The sequence below is a fragment of the Castor canadensis genome, chromosome 11 (assembly GCF_047511655.1).
Source record: "Castor canadensis chromosome 11, mCasCan1.hap1v2, whole genome shotgun sequence".
NCBI classification, from domain to species: domain Eukaryota; kingdom Metazoa; phylum Chordata; class Mammalia; order Rodentia; family Castoridae; genus Castor; species Castor canadensis.
In genome coordinates, this window is record NC_133396.1 from 61951276 (window position 1) to 61976549 (window position 25274).

Here is a 25274-nt window from a genome sequence, read left to right on the forward strand (position 1 = left end):
ACATCCAGGATGAGCTGGTGACTGTCATTCTTACATATTTTTCCTTTCCATAGACTGTAGCAGAATCACTTTCTCCCAGTCTCCTAACAGTGCATTTGTCTGCTATTGGAGGAGAAGGGAAGCAACAGGGAAGAACATGGTCCGAAGGGAAGATGCTTGAAATATCATTGGCAGGAAGACCAGGACCTCTGCCTGGAGCTGCCTTTGATTGGTCTAACTAGACATATTCAGAACTCACTATGAGGTAGGAGTGTTTCTGTGTCAGCGTCTGGGTCCCAGGGCCCTATATCCATCCATGGATATAGCTAGGAACTGAGATGCACAATTCTGCAATTGTGGAGCTCATAACCCAACAAGAAGGACAGATAGTGAACAGAACACAGTCCAGTGCAACACAAGGGCTATCAGGGGAAGGCCCTTGCCTGCCTCTTTTTCCCCCCAACTCTTGCCTATTGTTTGCCTCAGGCACTGCTGCTCCCATTTCTAGGGGATTCTCTGTGTTTTAGACCCTGTCCTTGGGCCCGTGACCTGATGCCACTTGGCTGTGGCCTCCTACTGGGTGAGCTGCTAGTATCTTCCAGCTCAGGTGAGCTGTTGACTTTCCTGCTCAAGGAAGGACAATGGGACTCACATCACATAAAGAGAAGGCACAGGAAGCTTTCTAGTAGTATAGGTAAGTGATATGGTTGGTCTGAGCTCAATTCCCAGTAAAAGTCCTTGCCAGGTGTAGGACTCTTGAAGAAGTTACCTGTGAATCATCTGTCAAGAGCAACAAAGGAGGGTCTATTTCCTGGTGTCATTATGAAGATTGACTTTGTGTCTGTTAAATATTTGGGGTATCAATGTCTCCTTGATACTATAATGGATGAAACGGCTGGGACAACTACAACCTCACATGGCTGATGTGGTTCTTTCTGTTTCTTCTTCAATTTGGCCCAGTCTTCCTGGTAATGCTGTGGTCTGAGAAGAAAAAGGTACCAGGATCTATTGAAGATGCATTTTGCTGAACCTGAGGAGTTTCAGGGCTCTCTGTTCTACAATCAGAAGATTCCAGGTCTAGGGAACCAACAGTTCTGGAACAGGTGGGGTGTCATTTTTGTTCCCAGCAATCTCATCTAGTGAGCTCTTGGGGGTGGGGTGGGAAGGAGTGAATTCAACAGAAACAGGGGGTAGGGCTCACTTTCTGGGAGGAAGGGTCTTGTGGAGATCAGGGATCTGTGCATACTGAAGGAGATGATGGTAGGATTAAGGGGACAGGGCCAGTTTCATGGACATATGGTCTGTGCAAGCACACAGGCTATACACTTATAAGGATCAAGTTCTTGGTTTAATGCTTTGCTGTCACCTTCTTGATGTTTTTAACCATTATTGAACCAGCAGTCTTCTGTTTCCACTTTGTGCTGAGTCCCACAACTAATGGAGATGTACTGCAGGGAGGTGCCTAGGGTGTGAGATCCTGGGGTGAAACCGAGATGCTAAAAGCTCTAACCTCTGTCTTCAGAGGGGAAAATTCACTGTGTAAACTTAATAACTTGATATAGATCCTCACCAATAATGGTGAAAAGCAGCTAGTACCCTCAATGAAGCTGCCTGAGACAGTGAGGTCATCATTTCCAAGACAACACATAGCTGCAACCCAGATGGCAGAGAGCAGAGATTCCTAAACAGGACCCTGTCCAATCTAGAGTTTGGTTTCATAGGTCATGGGCATGGTTGGGTATAAGGGGCCTTTGTGTTTTTCATATCTTCTCTATGCACAGAGTCCAAAGGGAGTATTGTGTGCTTATAGGGTGAGGCTCAGAATGTGCATTAGGGAAGGCTGGTGAGGCATGGGATGGGCAGGATTGGGATTGGGTAGAGGTGCAGCTCCTACCCTGGATTAACTTGACCTGGCTTAGAATCCCAACTCTGGACAAAGGTCTTCATTTCTCTGACCTTCACTTCTCTCATTGGTACACCAGGGGGAAACCATTACACTTAACTCACTGGGTCTTTATCACAATTGGAATGATATAAATCCATGTGCAATACTTGCATGGTACCTGGCACACAGTTCTCTGTAATTGCCCACAGTTGTTATGATCAACCATGTCCTAGGACCCCTCAAAGTGTTGAGGGAACAATGAGGGAAACAAAGTCACCAAGACCATTTTTACTGGAAGCAGGGAGTTTATTACACTAGTGGACTCAGGGGAGATAATTTCTCAAAGCCCTGAGCCCCAATCTGTGTCAGGGGCTTGGTTAAATACTTACAGAGTTTGCCCCTTATCCCCTCTTACTCCCCCACTTTTACTATGTGGTTACAGTTGCCGGAACTTTGCAAGGCTAGCAGGTGGCTTCAGTGTTGCAGAGCTAGCAGTAAGCTGCTTGTAGACTCAGAGTGGGGAAACCAGGGTGAATACCAGACACAGTAAATCCCAGGAAAATAGCCAAGCTGGCCCCAACAAAAGAATAGTGCACTGGCTTGGTGAATTCACTCCTGTCCAGATTTGACTCATAGCAAGTGACCTTTCTAATTTTCAAGGCCCACCTGATGGATGGATGAGACTGACCAGGGCATGGTCGGGGTGTTCTCCCAATGCTGAGGCTAGCTGAATCCTGCCATACTAAATTCATGGAAGTATTAGGATGGCACTAGTAATCTACATATCAATTAATATATAAATGAAAAATTGGAAAGCCCCTTTTATTATGTAACTAAAATGTATTCATCATAAAAGTGCTTACAAGTCATATAAACTATAACACAAATTATATGTCAAATCATTCTGTCACCAGTTACATGAGACTCCTGTCTCAGTTAGGATTTCATGTGAGAAACAGCATCAATTTTTTTTAACTTTCTCATTAAATTGGTAGACATTAGGTCCCTGACACCCAGCTGTGGCTGTTTCATCTGATGCCAGCTCTATCTAGATGGCTTGGTGTGGACAGTCTGTGTCTCAGCCCCTGCCAACAGCATGACTTGGATGCCCTGTCCTGTTGCCTGGCAGGCCCAGACACTCCTGCCCACTCTGGTTTGGATTCAAGCAATGCTGCCTCTGCCACCCCAGTGATGCAGTTCCGCACCTGGGCCACATTCCCCGCCTCTGTGGTCAACACTGACCAGTACATACATTTCAGCATTTAACCTGGAGAGTAGTGCTTGGCATCTGTCTGGACATTGGCCCTGCCATTAGCTTCTGTCTAGACTATAAGATGGTCTTAGAATCTATTAACACTCGTATTTGCTCTTATTGTCAATATTTATTTCATTTTATCTGTCTCTTTTTCCCAATAATTTTATTTCCTTTTGTTTTATTAAAATCCATGAGGGAGACTGACTCAGTGCCAGAACATATGCTGTTCATGTGCAAGGCTCTGTGTTCAGTTGCTAGCTACTCTAAAAATTAAAAAAATAACTAAATAAACAAATAAATAAAACTCTGTTAGTTTCCTTCTAAGGCACATGCTCATAAAAGAACAAAAAATAGTGTTTTGCACAATTTTAAACAAATATAAAAGCAATGCCAATTATGATTTACCGTCTGTCATTTTGATTATCAACATACATTTCCTGTTTATCCTCCCTAATGAAGAGATGTGGTTAAGCAGTAGCAACTTTAAATAGTTCATGGACTCTTTGACTTCAAATATCTGTCCCCAAAGGATTGGTTCTGCTTTTTTTGCAGGAAATTTTGCTTCATATACTATATTACTGAGACAAGCAAATAACCCAGAAATGCATTTAAATACAATGATTCCAAGAGTCATTGTATTTGGTAAATGTTTTCTTAAACTGCAGAAGGCTCTTTGTTCTCCATTTTAAGCAGTCCCTACACAATTATTCTTTTTTTTTTTTTTTTTAGGGTTACTGGGGTTTGATTTCAAGGCCTTGTGCTTGCCAGCCAGGCAGACATTACACCTCCAGCCCCCACATTTGTTCTTATAAATGTCTTGCTTCCTAGCTAGTTAGCAATTTGAGAACAGAGTCTTCACTTGAAGTTCTTTGTGAATTTCTCTCTTTTGAAAACTCCCACGTATGAGAACTGAATATTGTTGCTTTATCTAGTCCACGTTTTGTCAGATTTACTTGTATGTGTTTCCAATGTCTTTGCTGATCATTCCCTCTTACACCTCAGGAATCATTTTCCATTTGCCTGAGTTATATTGTTTAGAATTTTTTTTTTAGAATTTCTCTTAATAAGCATTTATTTATGGTGAAACCTCTTGTTTTAGTTTGGTCTAAAATGTCTATCTTATTTATTTATTTATTTATTTTATTATATTCATATGTGCATACAATGTTTGGGTCATTTCTCCTCCCTTCCCACGGCCCCCTCCCTTACTCCCTTGCTCCCTCCCTTGCCCCCTCAACCCCTCACTACCAGGCAGAAACTATTTTGCCCTTATCTCTAATTTTGTTGAAGAGAGAGTATAAGCAATAATAGGAAGGAACAAGGGATTCTGTTAGTTCAGATAAGGACAGCTATACAGGGAGTTGACTCGCATTGATTTCCTGTGCATGTGTGTTACCTTCTAGGTTAATTCTTCTCGAACTAACCTTTTCTATAGTTCCTGGTCCCATTCTCCTATTGGTCTCAGTTGCTTTAAAGTATCTGTTTTATTTTCTCTGCATTGAGGGCAACAAATGCTATCTACTTTTCTGGGTGTTTTACCTATCCTCATACCTTCCTTGTGTGTTCTCACTTTATCATGTGATCAAAGTCCAATCCCCTTGTTGTGTTTGCCCTTGATCTAATGTCCACATTTGAGGGAGAACATACAATTTTTGGTCTTTTGGGCCAGGCTAACCTCACTCAGAATGACGTTCTCCAGTTCCATCCATTTAACTGCGAGTGATAACATTTCATTCTTCTTCATGGCTGCATAAAATTCCATTGTGTATAAATACCACATTTTCTTAATCCATTTGTCAGTAGTGGGGCATCTTGGCTGTTTCCATAACTTGGCTATTGTGAATAGTGCTGCAATAAACATGGCTGTGCAGGTGCTCTGGAGTAACCTGTGTCACATTCTTTTGGGTATATCCCCAGAGTTGTATTGCTGGATCATATGATAGATCAATGTTTAGATTTTTTTTGTCATTATCCTAGTAAGTTTTTTTTTTATTCATATGTTCATACAATGTTTGGGTCATTTTTCCCCCCTCCCCCCATACCCTCCCTCTTCCCCCCACCCCCTCCCTCTCTCCCCCACCCCCTTGCTACCAGGCAGAAACTATTTTGACCTTATTTCTAATTTTGTTTTAGAGAGAGTATAAGCAATAATAGGAAGGACCAAGTGTTTTTGCTAGTTGAGATAAGGATAGCTATGCAGGGAGTTGACTCACATTGATTTCCTGTGCATGTGTGTTACCTTCTAAGTTAATTCTTCTTGATCTAACCTTTTCTCTAGTTCCTGGTCCCATTCTCTTATTGGCCTCAGTTGCTTTAAAGTACCTGCTTTAGTTTCTCTGCGTTGAGGGCAACAAATGCTACCTAGTTTTTTGGGTGTCTTACCTATCCTCATATCTCCCTTGTGTGTTCTCGCTTTATCATGTGATCAAAGTCCAATCCCCTTGTTGTGTTTGCCCTTGATCTAATGTCCGCATATGAGGAAGAACACACGATTTTTGGTCTTTTGAGCCAGGCTAACCTCACTCAGAATGATGTTCTCCAATTCCATCCATTTACCAGAGAATAACATTTCATTCTTCTTCGTGGCTGCATAAAATTCCATTGTGTATAAATACCACATTTTCTTAATTCATTCATCAGTAGTGGGGCATCTTGGCTGTTTCCATAACTTGGCTATTGTAAATAGTGCTGCAATAAACATGGGTGTGCAGGTGCCTCTGGAGTAACCTGTGTCACATTCTTTTGGGTATATCCCCAAGAGTGGTATTGCTGGATCAAATGGTAGATCAATGTTTAGCTTTTTAAGTAGCCTCCAAATTTTTTTTCCAGCATGGTTGTACTAGTTTACATTCCCACCTGCAGTGTAACAGGGTTCCTTTTTCCCCGCATCCTCGCCAACACCTGTTGTTACTGGTATTGCTAATGATGGGGTGAGGCGGAATCTTAGTGTGGTTTTAATTTGCATTTCCTTTATTGCTAGAGATGGTGAGCACTTTTTCATGTGTTTTTTGGCCATTTGAATTTCTTCTTTTGAGAAAAATCTGTTTAGTTCACTTGCCCATTTCTTTATTGGTTCATTAGTTTTGGGAGAATTTAGTTTTTTAAGTTCCCTATATATTCTTGTTATCAGTGCTTTGTCTGATGTATAGCTGGCAAATATTTTCTCCCACTCTGTAGATGTTCTCTTCAGTTTAGAGACCATTTCTTTTGTTGAGCAGAAGCTTTTTTAGTTTTATGAAGTCCTATTTATCTATGCTATCTCTTAGTTGCTGTGCTGCTGGGGTTCCGTTGAGAAAGTTCTTACCTATGCCTACTAATTCCAGAGTATTTCCTACTCTTTCCTGTATCAGTTTTAGAGTTTGTGGTCTGATATTAAGATCCTTGATCCATTTTGAGTTAATATTGTTATAGGGTGATATACATGGATCTAGTTTCAGTTTTTTGCAGACTGCTAACCAGTTTTCCCAGCAGTTTTTGTTGAAGAGGCTGTCTTTTCTCCATTGTATATTTTAGCGCCTTTGTAAAAGACAAGTTTGTTATAGTTGTGTGGCTTCATATCTGGGTCCTCTATTCTGTTCCACTGGTCTTCATGTCTGTTTTTGTGCCAGTACCATGCTGTTTTTATTGTTATTACTTTGTCATATAGTTTGAAGTCAGGTATCGTGATACCTCCAGCATTGTTCTTTTGACTGAGTATTGCCTTGGCTATTCATGGCCTCTTGTGTTTCCATATAAATTTAATGGTAGATTTTTCAATCTCTTTAATAAATGTCATTGGGATTTTGATGAGAATTGCATTAAACATGTAGATTACTTTTGGGAGTATAAACATTTTTACTATGTTGATTCTACCAGTCCATGAGCATGGGAGATCTCTCCACTTTCTATATTCTTCCTCAATCTCTTTCTTCAGAAGTTTATAGTTTTCCTTGTAGAGGTCATTCACATCTTTTGTTAGGTTTACACCTAGGTATTTGATTTTTTTTGAGGCTCTTGTAAATGGAATTGTTTTCACATATTCTTTCTCAGTTTGTTCATTGTTAGTGTATAGAAATGCTAATGATTTTTCTATGTTGATTTTATATCCTGCTACCTTGCTATAGCTATTGGTGGTGTCTAGGAGCTTTTGAGTAGAGTTTTTTGGGTCTTTAAGCTATAGAATCATGTCGTCTGCAAATAGGGATATTTTGACAAATACAAATAGTTGTATTCCTTTTATTCTGTCTTCTTGCCTAATTGCTCTGGCTAGGAATTCCAGTACTATGTTGAATAGGAGTGGAGATAGTGGGCATCCTTGTGTAGTTCCTGATTTTAGAGGGAATGGTTTCAGTTTTTCTCCATTAGGTATAATGCTGGCTGTAGGTTTGTCATATATAGCTTTTATAATGTTGAGGTACTTTCCTTCTATTCCTAGTTTTCTTAGAGCTTTTATCATGAAATGGTGTTGATCTTATCAAAGGCTTTTTCTGCATCTATTGAGGTGATCAAGTGGTTTTTGTCTTTGCTTCTGTTAATGTGGTTTATTACGTTTATTGATTTTTGTATGTTGGGCTATCACTGCATTCCTGGGATGAAGCCTACTTGGTCGTGGTGAATGATCTTTTTGATGTGTTGTTGAATTCGTTTTGCCATTATTTTATTGAGGATTTTTGCATCAATGTTCATTAAGGAGATAGGCCTATAGGTCTCCTTTTTGGAGGTGTCTTTGCCTGATTTGGGGATAAATGTAATACTGGCTTCATAAAATGTGTTAGGCAGTTTTCCTTCCTTTTCTATTTCATGGAACAGTTTAAGGAGGGTTGGTATCAGTTCTTTTTTAAAAGTATGATAGAATTCAGCAGAGAATTTGTCAGGTCCTGGACTTTTCTTTTTTGGGAGACTCTTAATTGCTGCTTCAATTTCATTTTGTGTTATTGATCTATTCAGGTGATTAATGTCCTTTTGGTTCAGTTTTGGATGATTGTAAGTATCTAGAAATCTGTCCTTTTCTTTAAGATTTTCAAATTTATTTGAATGTAGGTTCTCAAAGTAGTCTCTGATGATTTTCTGGACTTCCATGGTGTTTGTTGTTATCTCCTCTTTTGCATTCCTGATTTTACTAATTTGGGATTTTTCTCTCCTCATTTTATCAGGTTTGCCAGAGGTCTATTGATCTTGTTTATTTTTTCAAAGAACCGACTTTTTGTTTCATTAATTCTTTGTAAGTATTTTTTGGTTTGTATTTCATTGATTTCAGCTCTTATTTTTATTATTTCTCTCCTTCTATTTGTTTTGGGATTTGCTTGTTCTTGTTTTTCTAGGTGTTTGAGATGTAGCATTAGGTCATTGATTTGAGATCTTCAGTCTTTTTAATATATGCACTCATGGCTATAAACTTTCCTCTCAGGACTGCCTCTGCTGTGTCCCCCTAGGTTCCAGTAGGTTGTGTTTTCATTTTCATTAACTTATAGAAACTTTTTAATTTCCTCTTTTATTTCATCAAAGACTCATTTTCATTAAGCAATGAGTTATTCAGTTTCCAGGTGTTTGCATGTTTTTTGTCTTTATTTTTGTTGTTGAGTTCTAGTTTTATTGCATTGTGATCAAATAGAATGCATGGTATAATTTCTATTTTCTTATATTTGCTGAGGCTTGCTTTGTGCCCTAGGATATAATCTATTTTGGGGAAGGTTCTGTCGGCTGCTGAGATGAATGTATATTGTGTAGAAGTTGGATGAAATGTTCTGTAGACATCAAGTAGGTCTATTTGATCTATGGTATATTTTAGATCTAGGATTTATTGATTTTTTGTTTGGATGACCTATGTATGATGATAATGGGGTGTTAAAGTCTCCCACAACCACTGTGTTGGAGTTAATATATGCTTTTAGGTCCTTCAGGGTATATTTGATGAAATTGGGTGCATTGACATTGGGTGCATATAGGTTGATAATTGTTATTTCCTTTTGGTCTATTTCCCCTTTATTAGTATGGAATGTCCTTTATCTCATTTGATCAGTGTAGGTTTGAAGTCTACTTTGTCAGAGATAAGTATTTCTACTCCTGCCTGTTTTCGGAGGCCATTGGCTTGGTAAATCTTCTTCCAGCCTTTCATTGTAAGCCTGTGCTTATTTCTATCAGTGAGATGGGTCTCCTGTAAGCAACAGATTGTTGGATCTTCCTTTTTAAGCCAGTTCTTCAAACAGTGCCTTTTGATGGGGGAATTAAGACCATTAACATTAAGTGTTAATAGTGATAGGTATTGGTGATTCCTGTCGTTTAGTTGTTTAAGTTTTTTGAAGGTTTGATTGTGTGTACCTAAATCAATGTTACTCAATACTTTCTTGTTTTTTCTTTTTCTGTAGTTTGGTACTGCCTGCCCTTTCATGGTTATTTTGGGTTTCACTTTCTGTGTGCAGAATCCCTTGAAGAATCTTTTGTAGTGGTGGCTCTGTGTTCATATATCGTTATAGTTTCTGCTTATCATGGAAGACCTTTATTGCTCCATCTATTTCAAATGATAGTTTTGTTGGGTAGAGTGTTCTAGGGTTGAAGTTATTTTCATTCATTGCCCAGAAGATCTCACCCTAAGCTCTTCTTGGTTTTAATGTTTCTGTTGAGAAGTCTGCTGTGATTTTGATGGGTTTACCTTTGTATGCTATTTGTTTTTTCTCTCTTACAGCCTTCAATAGTTTTTCTCGAGTCTCTGTACTTGTTTTAATGACAATATGCTATGGGGCAGTTCTATTTTGGTCAGGTCTGTTTGGTGTTCTGGAGGCCTTGTGCACTTGTGTGGGCATAGATTTCTCTAGATTTGGGAAATTTTCTGTAATTATGTTGCATTCTTTTTGCTTGCTCCTTTTCTCCTTCTTCAATGCCCATGATTCTCAGGTTTGGTCTTTTGATGGAGTCGGTGAGTTCTTGCATTTTCTTTTCACAGGTCTTGAGTTGTTTAACTAATAGTTCTTCAGTTTTTCCTTTAATTACCATTTCATCTTTGAGTTCTGAGATTCTGTCTTTTGTTTGTTCTATTCTGCTGGATTGGCCTTCCATTTTGTTTTGCATTTCTGTTTTGTTCTTTTTTTCTGAGGTTTTCCATATCCAGAGTCACTTCCCCTTTAATATTGTCTATTTTCATCCTGAGTTCATTTATCTCTTTATTAATCGTGTTCTTTGTTTCACTTTGGTGTTTATACAGTGCTTTTGTTGTCTGTTTTATTTGTTCTTGTGCTTTCTAAAATTCTCTATTTGTTGTCTTGGAATTTCTTGAGTGTCTCCTGTACATTTTGGTTGACCATATCTAGTATCAGCTCTATAAAATTCTCATTGATTACTTGCAGGATTTTTTTCTTTCAGATTGTTCTTGTGGGCTTCATTGCATTCTTTGGCATAGTTTATCTTCGTTTTGTTGGAGTCTGGATCTGAGTATCTGTTTTCTTCATTTTCCTCTGGTTCCTGTACTAATTTATTGCTGGGGGAAAACTGGTTTCCCTCTTTTTCCCATCTTGCATCATTGCCCTTGCTATTGTTACTGTCCCTGCACTGTGTGCAGTTAAGTATTTTCTAGCTTGTAACAATAACAATGGTGATATCTAGAATGGAAGGGTGAGAGGAGAGGGAAAGCAAAGAAGGTAAAGAAAAAGGGAAAAACAAACAAAGTAAAAACAAAACAAAACAAACAACAACAACAAAAAAACAGTGTGAAAGAAATAAGCCTGGAGAGATAGTGTACTAATCAACAGTAAGCTAAAAAGGCACTAGAGAGACAGGGAGAGGATTAAAAAAAAATCCCCAAGTTCAACTGCAATAAAGTTTCAGTCTTAATAATTTTGGTGTTAGTCCCTCAGCCTCCAATCCTGGAGATGGTGTCTCAGAAGTAGTTCTGTTGTTGTCTCATCAAAGAGGAACCCCCCCCCCCAAACAAAACAAACAAAAAAAGTAAAACAGCAAAATATCCCAAGTTCAAATGCAGTACAAGTTCAGTAAGTCTTTCAGCATGAAGTTGCAGTTCAGTCATTGTCTCATCAAAGGAAGAGAAAAGGAAAAAAGAAAAAAAAGCGTCTGGATACAGTTCTGTGAATGTCTATCTGAGGCTGTGGGTCACCTGCTCACTGCTGTCAGCCTGCTCTTGCTGGAGACTTTATTTATGCAGATCTCAGGAGTGAGCTTAACACTCACCTAGCCCCACAGGCTTTGTTTATTTAGAGTTCTCCTGGGCGTGACCACCACTGTTACAACTTTTCCCCTCTCCATGCACACTGGAGGAGGTGGTGCTATACCTGCCTTCTCCGGCTGGCATGTTTATTTACAGTTCATGTGGGAAGTGTCCCTTCACCCCCTCCATTGGAATTTTCCTCACACAGACAATTTTACAAGCTTTCCCACTCCTGGTTGCTGGGTGGGTGCCGCCACTCCTGCCTTCTCTGGCCAGCTTGTTCATTTAAAGTTCCTTGAGGGAGTGCCCCTCTCTCCCTCTTTGGCACTCAGGGCTCCCCAACTTCTTTGCTACTTGTCTTTTTTTTGTTGTTGTTGTTGATTCAGTTTGGTTTTTTCCTCTTTTTTCCCGCATGGGGGTCATTCTGTCCAGGGGGCTATGCTGATCTGGCCCAGGGTTGTTTGTGGGAGTACCACATGCCACTTAGCTCACCTGGTGGTCTGCTTCTCTTGAGCCAGTAGGAGCTGGAGTCTGGTTTCTTTGTTTACTGTGGAGTGGGGATGCTATGCGTGGGCTGGGAGTGTGGAGAAGTCAGAGTTTTGCCTCCTCTTGGTTGTTTTTCCTGTAAGGTGTATCTCCAGTGTCTCTCCAAGATTTTACTTTAGGAAGCATACTTTCTGCTTCCTACCTCTAGTTGCCATCTTGGAGTCTCTAAAATGTCTATTTTATCCTCTTCTTAAAAATATTTTTTTCTTGCTGTGTGTTGTGGTTCATGCCTATAATCCCAGCACTGAAGAGGCTGAGGCAGAAGGATGGTGAATTTGAGGCCAGCCTGGGCTGCACAGTGAGATCCTGTCTCAAAAAAAACCTTATGTTTTAACTCTATGTACAATTCTTGTAGTACAGTTATTTTCTCAGGACAGTGAAGATATCATCCCACCATCTTCTGCTTTTTCACTGTGAAAGGTCATCAGTATCTTCCTAGGTAACCTTTCCTTCTAGCTGCTGTCAAGATTTTCCCTTAGGTCTTGTTATTTTGTAGTTTCGCTATAGTGTTCGTCTCTCTCCCTTCTCTCTCCTTTCTGCTTTGGATTTTTTCTTCTGGATTTCTCATTCTGAGAAGTCTTGTATCTCTTAGCAATTGTAGAAATGTCTTGGCAATTATCTCTTTGAAAATTTCATCTTTTCCATTTTCTCTATCAAATCATTCTAGAATTCCAATTAGATGTATATGAGGCCTTCTTATGATATCTTAATCTCTTAAAAGTATTTTTTTGTATTTTCTCTCAATCTCATGTGTTCAAAATTTACCATTTTTAATGGATTATGCTTCATGTTCATGTATTTAAGACCAGTTTTTAAGCACATTGTATGCACTTATTTTTTGCTGTATGTCTGATAATTCAAACATTGAAGTTTTAAAGGACTGATTTTGGTACCTGAGATTTTTCTTGGTTCTCACTTATGGTGGCTTGCTTACTGGCTGTGAGGTTTTTGACTGTGACTTGTGTTTCTTGGAACATTATCTGTGGGGAGTCTTGGAGGTGCCTGAGGTCAGGAAGCCCCTCTATTCATTGTTAGTTTGCTCAGCCTTACTTTGTACACAATCCATTCCTTTAAAAAAATCTCTTCAAATATCAAAGCTGAGCATAAAACATGTTTTGTTCTGGGACCCTGAGTGATACAGTCAATGTAAAGAACATTAATAAATGCCAGTTGATGTGATTGAAGAGAATACTTTATATTTAGGGAAACTTTCAGGTAAGCTCAGAGATATGTGCTTCATAAAAGATATGTCCAGAGAAGAATGGACTGAAGAAAAATCTTAGTCTCCACCTCCATAACCCTCCCTGCCTTGCTCAGGGAGCCATGAGCTCTTTCCCCATCATCCATCATCCTATTCCCCCTGTCAGGCTCCTTGTGACCACCACCCCTCCCCATCCTTCCCTCCTTTACCTTGAAGGGCCACAAAGTGAGGGAGGTGCACAGCAGCCACAGCTCCCTGCTCAGTCTTGATGTCAAACAGAGCTCCTGCCACCATCCAGCTGTGCTGCATGACAGTCCTGCCCAGGAAGGGGACCCAGGCATGGAATTCCATCTTGATGGTCACTGCCCTTCTCACCACAAAGCTGAGACCTGTGTAGTAGTACAGTGGTAGGAGCCAGTCATGGGAGAGTGAACTCTGGGAAGAAGGAGAGGCACATATCAAATCACACAAACTCACTGAGTACCTGCTGAATGCCAGACCAGTGCAGGAGCTGTGGGTACAGAGGGGTGGCCATCCTTGACTCTGGTCACAGGCCTGGCTCCTCTGCTCTCTACTGTGATTTCCTGAGCAAATCATTTAACCTTCTTCATCTCTGTTTCCTCATCTGTAAATAGGGAAATAACAACACTCATCCCATAGGGTAGTGAGTAATGAGCAATCTAATGCAAGCCTACAGCTGAATACAGGCCTGGGGCAATTAGCTGTCTCCATGACAATGATAATATAATAGGCAAGTGTTATCATTTTTAAGGGTCTCATTTACCAATAGTTAGCAATAATATACTTTCTAATAGTACTGATAATCTTGGGGCTTAAAATGCTTTTCAGAGATCTAAAGTGATTTCTTTAAGGTTCCTGACACCATAACCTATTGGAGCCACAGGATGCCAACTTGTGTAGGAAGTTAGGAGTAACACTGTCACCAGTCTAGACAATACCTGGGACGGTGTTTGCTGGATGGCAACATATTCTATAAGAAATCCTGACTGTGGACATTTATTTCTTCTATGACTATGCTGCCATGGGGGGCAGGGCCCTCATTCCATCTTAGGTTCCCAGCTACCAGTAGCATGCTTATAAGGCACATAGTGGTTGTGAAAACAATAGAAATATATAGATTAAGAGAGATTTAAATGAAATTTAAGACATAACAAACTAAATATAATGAGCAAACCTTGTTTGGTATGGATTAGAACAAATCAGCAGCAAGAACACATTTCAGACAGTTGAACCAATTTGAGTACATATTGGGTTTAGATGATATGAGAGACCTAATGCCATGCAATTGATGGAGGAAAGGGTCTTTATTTTATTTTTTTGGGGATACATACTGAAAAATTTAAGAATAATATCAAAATCTTGTATTTAAAATACTGTAACAATAATGAAAAAGGAAGAAAAATAGTTGAAATGAATTTTGTAAAATGTTTGTTGAAGCTGGTAATGGGAAAAGGAGGTTCCTTATATTCTTTATTTTCATATATGTTTGAAATTTTTCATAATGAAACTTCTTTTTCCATAATGAAAGACTGGTACAAAGCCAGTTTTAGTTCAGACCCTGCCTGCTGTCTTGAGAAGTAGAGGTAACCCAGTGTAGAGAGTGAGTATCGTGCTGATTGTGGGGCGTCAGAAGTCATTTTCAGTCCCCAGGAGGCTCCATGTTCAGATTGCCTGGACAGGCAGGAGAAGACAGATGGAGGAGTTCCACTTGTGATGCTTGTGGGATGTCTTCCTCTGGAAGAGTTGGGCAGCAGTGCTCTGTTGTCTAGTCTGGTCTCCCAGACCCATCCCCCACCCTCAACTGGCCTATGGCTGGGACCTTCCCATGGCTTCCCTGCCTAGGTGTGTCTGCATTTTCTGTGCCTGCTCCTGGCCACTTGCCTGATTTCTGAGGACACCCACCCACTGTCCCTTGACCCAGTCTCTGTCCACTTCCCCTTTTCACTGGTCCAGAAGTAGCTGTCGTTTTTCTCAGCATGTCCCCAGTGGGTAAATTGAGAGAGGAACCTGGCTCAAAAGATGGATGTGCAGGGATGGGGAGGAGATTCCTAGGCCTAGGGAACCCAGGATGGGAAACCAGGCCCTGGTGCAGGGTCTGAGGCAGGTCATAGATGCTGGAGAGGGGCAGCACCAGCTCCCATGGCTGGGAGGGAGGAAAGTAGAAACCCCTCCAGGTTCGAGGAAAAGAGGATCATGCATAGGATTCTAGGTAGGAAACCTTCCCTGTGCCACATCAGAGGCAGGGGATTAGAGAGGATGCCCTCCCGCAGTTGCTCCTTGTCATTTCCCCTCTAAAGCAGGAGCTTTAAGAGGTGAGAGGAGTGAGGGCTCTTCACTCAAAAGCAGTTTAATGTCTTTGTCACAGGAGTGGATTTGTTGTGGCAAGAGTGGGCTTGTTATAGTTTTCTTCCTTCCTTCCTTTTTTGCTTTTTTCTTTCAAGACAGCAGCTCACTATATTACCCAGGTTGGTTTCTAACTCTTGGTCTCAAGCAATCCTCCTGCCTCAGCCTCCTGTGTGCTGGGACTACATATATGAGCCACTGTGCCCAGCTTAAAAGTAGGTTTGTTATAAAAGCAAATTCTGCCCCCTCTTACTCTTTCACATGTGCTCTTTGGTCCTTCCACCTTCTGCCATGGGAGGAAGCTCAGTAAGAAGGCTGTCTCCAGACCTTAGACTTTTCAGTCTTCAGAAGAATTTCCAGTCTTCAGATTATGAAATAATCTCTGTTCTCTATAAATACCTAGTCTTAGGTATTGTGTTAGAGCAGCACAAAATAAACTAAGACACTTGCCCACCCTGACAGCTAATAACCTGGACAATAGCTCCCTAGTAGCTCTCCTTCCCATCTTCTACTTTCCACCTCCACAGCCTCCATCCTAGTCCCAGACCTGGAATCTATGGCCTGAGCTATTGCTGCATCCTTCAAAAGGTTCCCTGCTTCTGCTCTGTCCCCCTCAGGCCATGTTCTGCACAGTGGCTGATCTTATGAAATGAATCCAGCACATCTCATTACTGCTGAAGCCCTGTGATATCTCTGCATTGCTCCTGGAGAAAACAAAATCTTAACATGATTAAAGGGTCTTGACATGGCCCCTGTCCAGTCCAGTCCCTCCGATTCCACATTTTCTCTCTCACTGACCTGTAGATCATTGTGCTTAAAAAACCTCCTGCATGCTTGATACAACACAGATCACACTGAAAGAACCTGGCCCCATCCCAGAGATCCTGGTTCAGCAGGTCAGGAGGAGGGCCCAAGAAGCTGTTCCTGGTTGATTGTGATGCTGATGCTGCTGGTCCTTCAACACTTTGATTAGGGCTGCCCCACACACTGGGCTTCTTAACTGCTTCAAAGGAGCTGAGCTCTGTCCTCCCTCTGAGCCTCTACCTCTACCTGGAATCAATCCCTTCTCAATCGAACAACCCTTCCATCTTCCAGAACGCAGCCAACTCTTTTGGGCCAAGTTGAACAGTTCCATCGGTGCACTCACACTGACCCCAGGTGCAATGACACAGACTTGTGGGAGAACTTGTGCTTGTCTTCTTGCTGGATGAGCTCCTTGGAGGTTGTTCACTGCTATGTCCTCAGATCTACAAATAGTGCTTTTTTCTAAGCCTGTATCTTTCTGTTCCATTTCAGGTGAGGTGCAGCAGCCGGGACAGTTATCATGATCATGGGCAGAAATTTGCCAAACTGATAGAACAAGGGAGCATTTCCTGGGAGTGGAAGATGACTCCAGTTCCCCTGAGGCTCCCCCTCAAGTTCAGGGTGTGTGTACTTGTGTGTGTATGTGTATGTGTTGATAGTGGCAATGCAGATTTTGTTTTCCAAAAGTTTTTCTGTGTCTTTGTCTCCCCTTGGTAGTGATTGCTTTCTTTCTTCATTGAGAAACCTGTAGCAATGGCCCTTGTGATTATCACACTATATTGGATCCACAGATTTCACCCACTCACTCAACCTTTTCATCTTCTTATTTGTCTAATGGAAGAGTTTTAGAATGCAGGTCATATTATTCTATTTTTACTAAATACCCAAAGCATCCTATCCATCACTTTGGCTGCAGTTTCTTGGTTCCTTCCTGGCTATGTTGGTCTCTCCCACCACCCCAGGTCTTTTTCACTATCTCTAAGCTCTGGACCTTTCACAAGGGTTCAGCACTGGCCCTGGATCAGTCAGAGGGGTTTTTGGTTCACCCTTTACTGTCTGCTGGAGATGAGCAGTTGAGGTCTCTCTTCCTCCAGGGCCTTCAGCTTCTTCCTCACCTGGTTGCTCAGAGGGTCCTGGTCCATCCTGCAAGCACAGGGAAGCCTGGTTCTCTTGGATCTGTCATAGGATCCTGAGGCCCATAGGGTCCAGGATCCAGGACTCTGCCACTTGCTGAAGGAATCTGTCTCAGGAATCAGGCTGAGGTGGAACTAGAGTGAGAAGGCTTACTAGGGAGTGCTCTTGGGCCAACACCAGGACTGGGCACAGGGAGACACTGGCTGTGAGGAAGTTTCAGTGGAGGCCTCAGCCAGGTGACAGGGAGTTCTGAAGCCAGGATTACCCTTAGGAACTGTCCAGAATTACAATGAGAGGCTGGGCCTTTAAAACCCAACACAGATTAGTAACTGGCTGCAGGCTGTCCCAGGATGGGATGTTATCATGGGTGATGTAGCTCTTATCAGCAGAAGGCATCCTTCACAAGGGCAGGGAGTTCATCTTCATTCCTAAAGGGACCTTGGGCAGCTGTTTAAAATGACCATTTAGAAAGAAAGTCCTGGGTTCTGGGATTTCTTTCTCAGAGTGTGAAAGGTCTGTGATGACAGAATCCTGGTTCTATTCTGTGTGTGTGTGTGTGTGTGTGTGTGTGTGTGTGTGTGTGCACATTGGTAGGGATCCAATCCAGGGTCTTGCACATGCTAGGCCACTGAATTACATCATTGGCTTTGATTCCATTCTCACAGACCTCACATCCCAGGGTTTCTCTTGAATCTGGGATCTGGGATAGTTACTGTCTCTCTGTGCACTCACAGAGAGTGACATGGGATTGAACACTCCTGATGTGCTGTGTGAAGAAGGATAAGGTGGGAGGTGAAGGATCCTAGGCATTGTTACTATTACCTTGTCAGAGATGCCCTCCCCTGGGAGGTGGATGGAGCCTTTGAAGGCAAAGCGCTTCCTTTGGAACAAGCTCCAGGCTCCAGAACGGAAGAAGGCCAAAACCTTCCCAGGATTTCAGAGAGCCAGCTTCCCTCTGAGGTGGTCAAAGTGACAATTACTGTGTAGCTGAGGCCTAAATCCAGATCTGCCAGCAGAAGTCATCTCTGGAGAAGGTGATAGCTGAAAGGTTTAGTTGGGAGCAGATTGGGGAGCAAAGTTTGCTGCTGTCAAGGCCAGTTTCAGTGGCAGTCTCATGTCCCGCACGAGCTTGTCCTAGAAACCTAAACTGGGGGGTGATGGGAGATGTAGAAAAGACAACAGACAGCAGACAAAACATGCATAAAGCTGGGGCCAGGTAGGCTTGTGTGCTCGGATGGAGACACATCAGCAGCCCCTACCTCCAGTGTGTTTATTATATAAAGTAGCAACACGAGGCAGAGAGGCATTTCTCAGGGGCGAGGGGATGTGACACTGTGATCCTTGGGAACAGGAGGAACCTCTGACAGCTTCTTTCCAAATGTAAACATTAAAGGAAAATACAGCTGTACTGCATCTTGCCCACTTCTGCAGCTGAGGCTGTGCCGATCAAGTGTGCAATTTTACTGGGCATAACTATACTTGCTCCCTTCTGTGGTTTGGGGCTGTGCCAAACCCAAACATGCAGCTTATTCAGTACACCTGTTGGCTCCCCACATGGCAGGAAAACCTCAGAGTAGGCTCTTTATCACTATATCCTGTCCTGACTCCCGCATTAGGTTTGGGTGAAAAGCCAGAGGGCACAGGCTTCCTGGACCCTCTCCACCAGCCATGCAGAACCAGTGGGCTCTGGATATGGAGTCTGGAGTCTCTGCAGTTCTCTAAGCTCCTAGCAGGGCCTGGCCTGGAGCTGAGGAAGTGTTCAGATATCAGTTGTCTGTAAGCTTGTGTTGGGGAGGTGGAGTGAGGAGGAAGTGGCCAAGGGACAGCATGGTGGTGGCTGCTTTGAACATGAATCTCCAGGGCTGCAGGATGGAGATGTTCCTGGCTTGCATGAAGCTCAGAGCTGGGGGCTCACTCCATGTCAGCCGCACAGGGCCTGTCTGGCCTCCAGTGCTTGAACATCTCTCTGTTTTCCCCACACTGTGCCTTGGCCATGACTGTGATCCTACTTGGCCCAGTCAGCTCCTACGTCTCTTTAGGCCTTAGAGAGACCCGCTGGGAACCTGCAATTCAATTCTACCACCTCCCAACATTACACTCTCATAATAGTCTGTATGTGCACTTCATAGCACATACTTTAGCATAGCTTATGAATACACATTCACATTCTGACAGGTGATCAAAGCCTGTCTCTTTTCCCTTCAGAAGAGCAACCAGGGTGTGTTTGTTCATTGTCAGATACCTAGGGCCTGGTCCAGAGCTTGGCAACTAGGAACCATGTCATGCATGAATGAGTGAGAAAAATGAATGAGTGCAGCACTGCCCTGGAGTGAAGAGAACCTGGGAGTCCCTTAGAAAATACAAGTGCACTAATAATTGTCATTCTAGTATGCCCAACTCTCCCCAGTACTGTCCTTTTTTCACACGCATATATTTTATTTCATTGCAGTTTGTGAGGTAGGTTTGATATTCCCATTGCATAGATGAGGAAGCTGAGTCTCAGAGAAGCAGTGACTTGCCTGGGTCACACAGTGTCAGAGTAAGTGGCACAGCTGGTTAGGAGCCAGGCTGACTATACATTTCCCCTCTTCTCCCCTTGCCTCAATCCCTAGCATCCCATCTCTGTTTTTCCCCTGCTTGCTTCCTGGAAGGAATCCACAGGGCATTACGTACCACAAGAGCATGAGATGGCAGGTAGGATGCTTAAGCCCCTCATAGAGCAGCCTTACTCCATGGACGCTTAGATGATTGTGCTGCAGGTCAAGCTCATCAGGCTGGTGCTGGCGCAGTTGGATATGAGGCCACAGCCCACCAGCTTGAAGGAGGATGCACAGGGTCACTGTTCCAAGGGCTCATTCCTTTGGGTAACTGGGGTCTGACCCTTTCTAATGGCTGTTGTCCACTGGGGATCCTGGGTTGACATTTAAAGAGGAAAGACACTTTCCTGGCTCGCAGTAACCTGGGAGGTTTTAATTTCCTCTTGCAGCTAAGAAACCTCCTCAGGATGCAGTCAGCCTCCTTTTCTCACTCCTGGTGGGACTCACAGGAATCCTGGCTCTCACCACATCAACCTGGTATGAATACTTACTCAATGGCCCATTTGTACTCCTGGGTTTAATTGTTAACCACACTTCCCTGCCAAATACTCAGAGTCAGCAGACATACAATGCTCAGATGGCTGTCAACATTAAGGGCATCACCTGTCCATGAGAAAAATCAGTGAGCTTCTACAATAAGGACCAAAGTTAAGAGGGAGTATGACAGGTTCAGAAGTCAGGGCCTATCCTGGCCTGCCCAGTGCAGTTGGGGTCTGGTGTATGCTCTGTCCTATGCCAGGGCCATCCCTGACACCTTGCATGCTGTGCTGACAGGGTGGTTAGCTCTCAGCCTGCCTTGTCTTATTTGGGTGGCTAACCATATGACTCCCATAGTTGAGCTGCATGTACAATGGAGTTGAGGAGGGGGCCCACTGGTTTGCTTTTGCTGGGCCTGGGGAAAGGTCAAGATTCATGATGCCCAGGGCAGCCAGAGCCCTCACTCTTCATGGGCTAGAAATCACAGAAAGTGGATGGGACAGCTCGTGTGAGAAGAGAAGCAAGGATGGAGGTACACAAGGCAGGTGATAATGGGGTGCTTGGGAACAAGGCTTACTGTGGTTGATTTAATCTTGGCAAACATTGTATCCTTGATTATTACAACCTCACTAGAGGGCAAGATTAGCAATACACAAAATCTTTATCCAGTAATTCTCAGAAATTAGGGGAGAGTATACACTGTGTCTCAGGATGCACAGAGGAGGATGTTAACTGCAGCTCTGTTAACAGTGGCAAAGACTGGAGATAACCCAGATGCTCATAACAGGGGAGTGATTAAAAAACTGTGGGGAAGGATACATCAAGAAACCCCTTTGAACATTGAGTTAGAAATTAATAATGAAAGACTGTAAAATTGGTACAGTGTGTTTGTGGGATATACTTGTGGGAGGGGGAGGGTGAATGAAGGAGATTAAGGTGAGGGAATATGGTTGATTGACTTCATTTACCTACATAAAGTAGAACAATGAAACCTCTTGCAATTGCTTGAAGCAGGGCAGGGAGTGGGTTGAAGGGAAGAGGTTCTCCAACCAATGTGCAACATAAACCTATTTGGAATTGTCACAATGAATCCCCCCTGTGCAGTGAATGTATCCTAATTTAAAAAAATTGAAAAGAAACTGTTGGGGGAAAACCAGGTGTGCTTGTGCATTCTGTAATCCAGCACTGGTGAAGTGGAGGCAGGAGGATTATGAGTTCAAGTCCAACCTAGGCTACATAGTAAGTTCAAGACCAGCTTGGTCTACATAGTGACACCCTGTCACAAACAAACAACCCCCGAAACTAATAGTGAATACATGTAGTGAAATTCCATGCTATCATTAAAAGGAATGAGGCAATTCTGTATGTACTGACATGAGTCCATCTTCAAGACCTGTTTTAAATGATAACAGAAGGTGCGGGACAGCATTGGCAGCTCACTACCATTTAGGCAGGACAAGGGCTGTGTATGTGCTACCTTCTGTATGAGCACAGGCCATCTCTGGGGAATATCTGGGGGATCTTCTGCTCTTGGGGTCTCAGTGTGGCTTTACCACTTTTGACTTCTGCAACTGGATGTGCTCAGCTCCCAGGAGAGCAATCAGGACCTTATCTACAGACTTACTGGCCTCATGTCACTTAGTGCTGAAAGGGTCCTGGTACAGATAGGGTACCGAGCAAGTGGAAAACCAGGCTTTCTGGTCAGACTTGGCTTCAAATCCTGGTGCTGATGCTTTCTGGCTAGGTGACCTTAGGAAATATTTCAATGTTTCTATGACTTAGTTTTGTCTTCTGTAGATGTCATGCAGATTAAATACCATTTATAGGTGTGATGGAATTCCTAGCCTTCCTGGCATTGCTGACCTCTGATATTAGGAGAAGATCCCAGTGGATTACTTTCCTGTACTCTCATCCCACTCACTTCTTTGCTCAGGAAGACTGAGGGGGGCAGCAGACAATGGCTCTGTGAAGTGGAAGGTATGGCTTTAGGAAGAAGGGACGGGAATGCAGGTAGGATCAGAGATGTGAATAATAGCTTTCAGAAGCCAAAAGGAGACCCCATAGCAGCTCTCTGAGTGAGTTAGTGAGTAAGTGTGTGTGTGTGTATGTGTGTGTGTATGCTTTAGTGACCAGATCTGGGGCCCAGAGAGAATAGGAAGAAGTGAATAACCTATTCTTGTTTCTGTTTAGGAGGTGCATGGCTGTGTTCCCCAAATGAAGACAGTAGTAAAAGACTGAATTAAGTGGACACCAAAGAGTTCAGCTCTCTATGACTGAGCCCCATGCCAAGCAGGAGGACTGTACTATGTAGACAGACAATAGCTGGCAAGGACAGACAAGTAAGCTCTTCAACCATTAATCCTGGTGAGCTCTTCAACCATTAATCCTCAGAACAATTATGGGAAGTTGGTACGGTTACATTTTCTTCTATGGTAGCTTGTGAAAATGGCCACAAATCTTTTCCCCCACTTACCAACCTGCTCCCATGTCCTTCCATGGCAGTGTCCTCCCATGAAGAAAAGATCTTTAGAATTTAGGATTGGCCCTCATGGGACCGTTGTGGTCAATGGCCCATAGCAAAGGTGACTGAGACAGAGGCTTGAGAAGTGCTTCCACACTGGGACTTGGTTTTATTACTGGTCCTTAGGCCACCTCCCCCAGTCCCTGTGTGGTAGGTTTCCTCTTGAGCCTCCACACCACACTAATCTAGTGAAACTAGAGGAGTTTCTGTAATCTCCTCTCCACCACTCAAAGTGGATCCCCCTTATCTCTGCCTCTACTACATGGTCAGTTGTTCCCTCTACCTCTCTTACCCCAACCCCACAAGGCAGTGCCAAGCAAAAGGGAGGCATTACTGCAGTTGTTGTGGCTGGCAGGGCCCTCAGCCAAGGTGCAGGCTCCAGTGTCTGTCACCTTATTGAAGTTCAGTTCCAGCTCAGTCAGAGTTAGTGTGGAACTCAGCCCAGAGTCAAAGTCATTGCAGCCCTCAGTCATGAGTCTGCGGCAGGCCAATGTGTGGGAGACACACATCTATGGCCTTGAGTTTATTACCTTTTGGTTAAATAAACACCCATAAATCACAATGGCCACCCCAATGGACCAAGTAGAGGTCAATAAGAACCTGTCTTCCAGGTCTCCCTAAATGCACAGGCTACCATAGGGATAGACATAGAAATAAAAACAGGAAGTCAAGTTTTGATCAAAACCCTTCAGTGTTTTCCCTATCACTCAGCATAAATTTCAAGGTCCTCACCCTGGATGATAGGACCCTGGTGACCTGGATTCTTGTCATTTGGGTCTTCATCTTAGACTTATCTGCTGTTTCTTCTGCCTTGAATAGTGTTGCCTGGTAGCTCAGTTTGTTCCCTTACCTGTTTCAGGTCTTTGCCAAAAGCTGAGTCACTTTGGTGAAGTCTGGCCTCACCACTCTCCCTATTCCAAATGCATGCCTACTCCAGATTCCCTTCGGCTTCTTTCTGCTTTACTTTTTCTATAGCTCACATCAATTACACATAATTTTACTTACTTATTTGGCTTTTTGTGCGCCCTCTCCTTCAGAATGTAAGCTCCATGAGGAAGGAGTTTTGCTAGGTGTTTTTCTGACTGTACCTCCATGCCTAGAGCAGTGCACTTCATAAGTCTACAGTAGATGAGTGCATGGAATAGCATCAAAGAGGGGACAGTTAGGGGCAGCTGATGTCGGAGGAATGCTGATTGACTGTTACAAGGAAAGAGGAGAAGGTGTGTTTAGTGAAAGGGTCACTAAGGTGAGGGTGGAGGCAGGAGGCATTGCTGGCTGGGAGAGCACATGTGAAATCATAGAACTGTTTTGGGTGAACCATGTCAGCATAAAGATGGAGCATGAGGGTAAAGCTAAAAATACTGAGACAGTTGTAGGTTTTGAATGTCATCAGAAGACATTTAGATGTTTGGGAGACATGATTGGGAGACTCAGTGATTTTTTTAGATATAGGGGCCAGGGAAGTTTCTAGATTGGATATGGAGTTGAAGTTGCTGCCATTTACTGAGCGAGTAGACGTGAAAGGAAGCATAGTCGACTTTATGTGTCTACAACTCATACATTCATCACACAGGGCCACCTCTTAGAAGGGCCCATGATTGAGGCTTAATTTTGGTGGATCTCATCTTGGATTTTTACTTTTAAATTTTATTTATTTTTTTTCTTATTGTTGTTCTAGGGGTACATTGTGACATTTATAAAAGTTCTTACAAAATATCTTAGTTCAACTTACCCCTTTCATCTTGGATTTTTAAATAATGTTGTCTTAGAATTTGTCTTTTGATACTTCAGAGTCTCAACTGTGTGACATCATCTCTTCCTTGTGTAGGAAGAGTTGTTGTCCACCCACTTCCCTGTCCAACAGGGTCCTATCCGACCTTCCTCTTAGCCCAGTAATCACTGTTTCCCTGTCTCTCCTTTTGGGGCCTTGAGAGGATTAGATAGGGCATCCAGCACCATGGCACAGTTAGTGGCTTAGTTAGGGTAAGTCTCTCACTAGTGCTGAACTGAATAGGACACTACATGCCTCCTGGTAATACCTGGAGGGGGTCTCCACCCCAATCTGCTGTGGATTTGGGTGGGGACCAATAGGGAGAGTGTCAAGTCTGGATCTGGATTTGCAGATGGATGCCTGGCAGGCACCTGCCAGAGGGTGCTCTGGGGAGACTGTTAGAGGGGGCTGTTAATGAGGAGGCAGGAGATTGATGGTGAGGTCTGGTTATGTTCTCCTGGTTGAATGTCAAAAACATCACCCCATTTTAAAGTCCCTGTTTCTCCTTGTTTTCACAATAGCTGCCTTCAGAAGCCTTCAGCTTTTCTGGCTTCCTTATGAACTTCCTTACTCGCTAGAAATCCAAGGTCAATCATATGGAGAGCA

General features: G+C 42.9%; 1 pseudogene; it reads right to left on the bottom strand.

Moving 5' to 3' along the window:
- Nucleotides 1-25274, bottom strand: part of LOC141413633 (NACHT, LRR and PYD domains-containing protein 1-like) — a 125402-nt pseudogene that overhangs the window by 75362 nt on the left and 24766 nt on the right.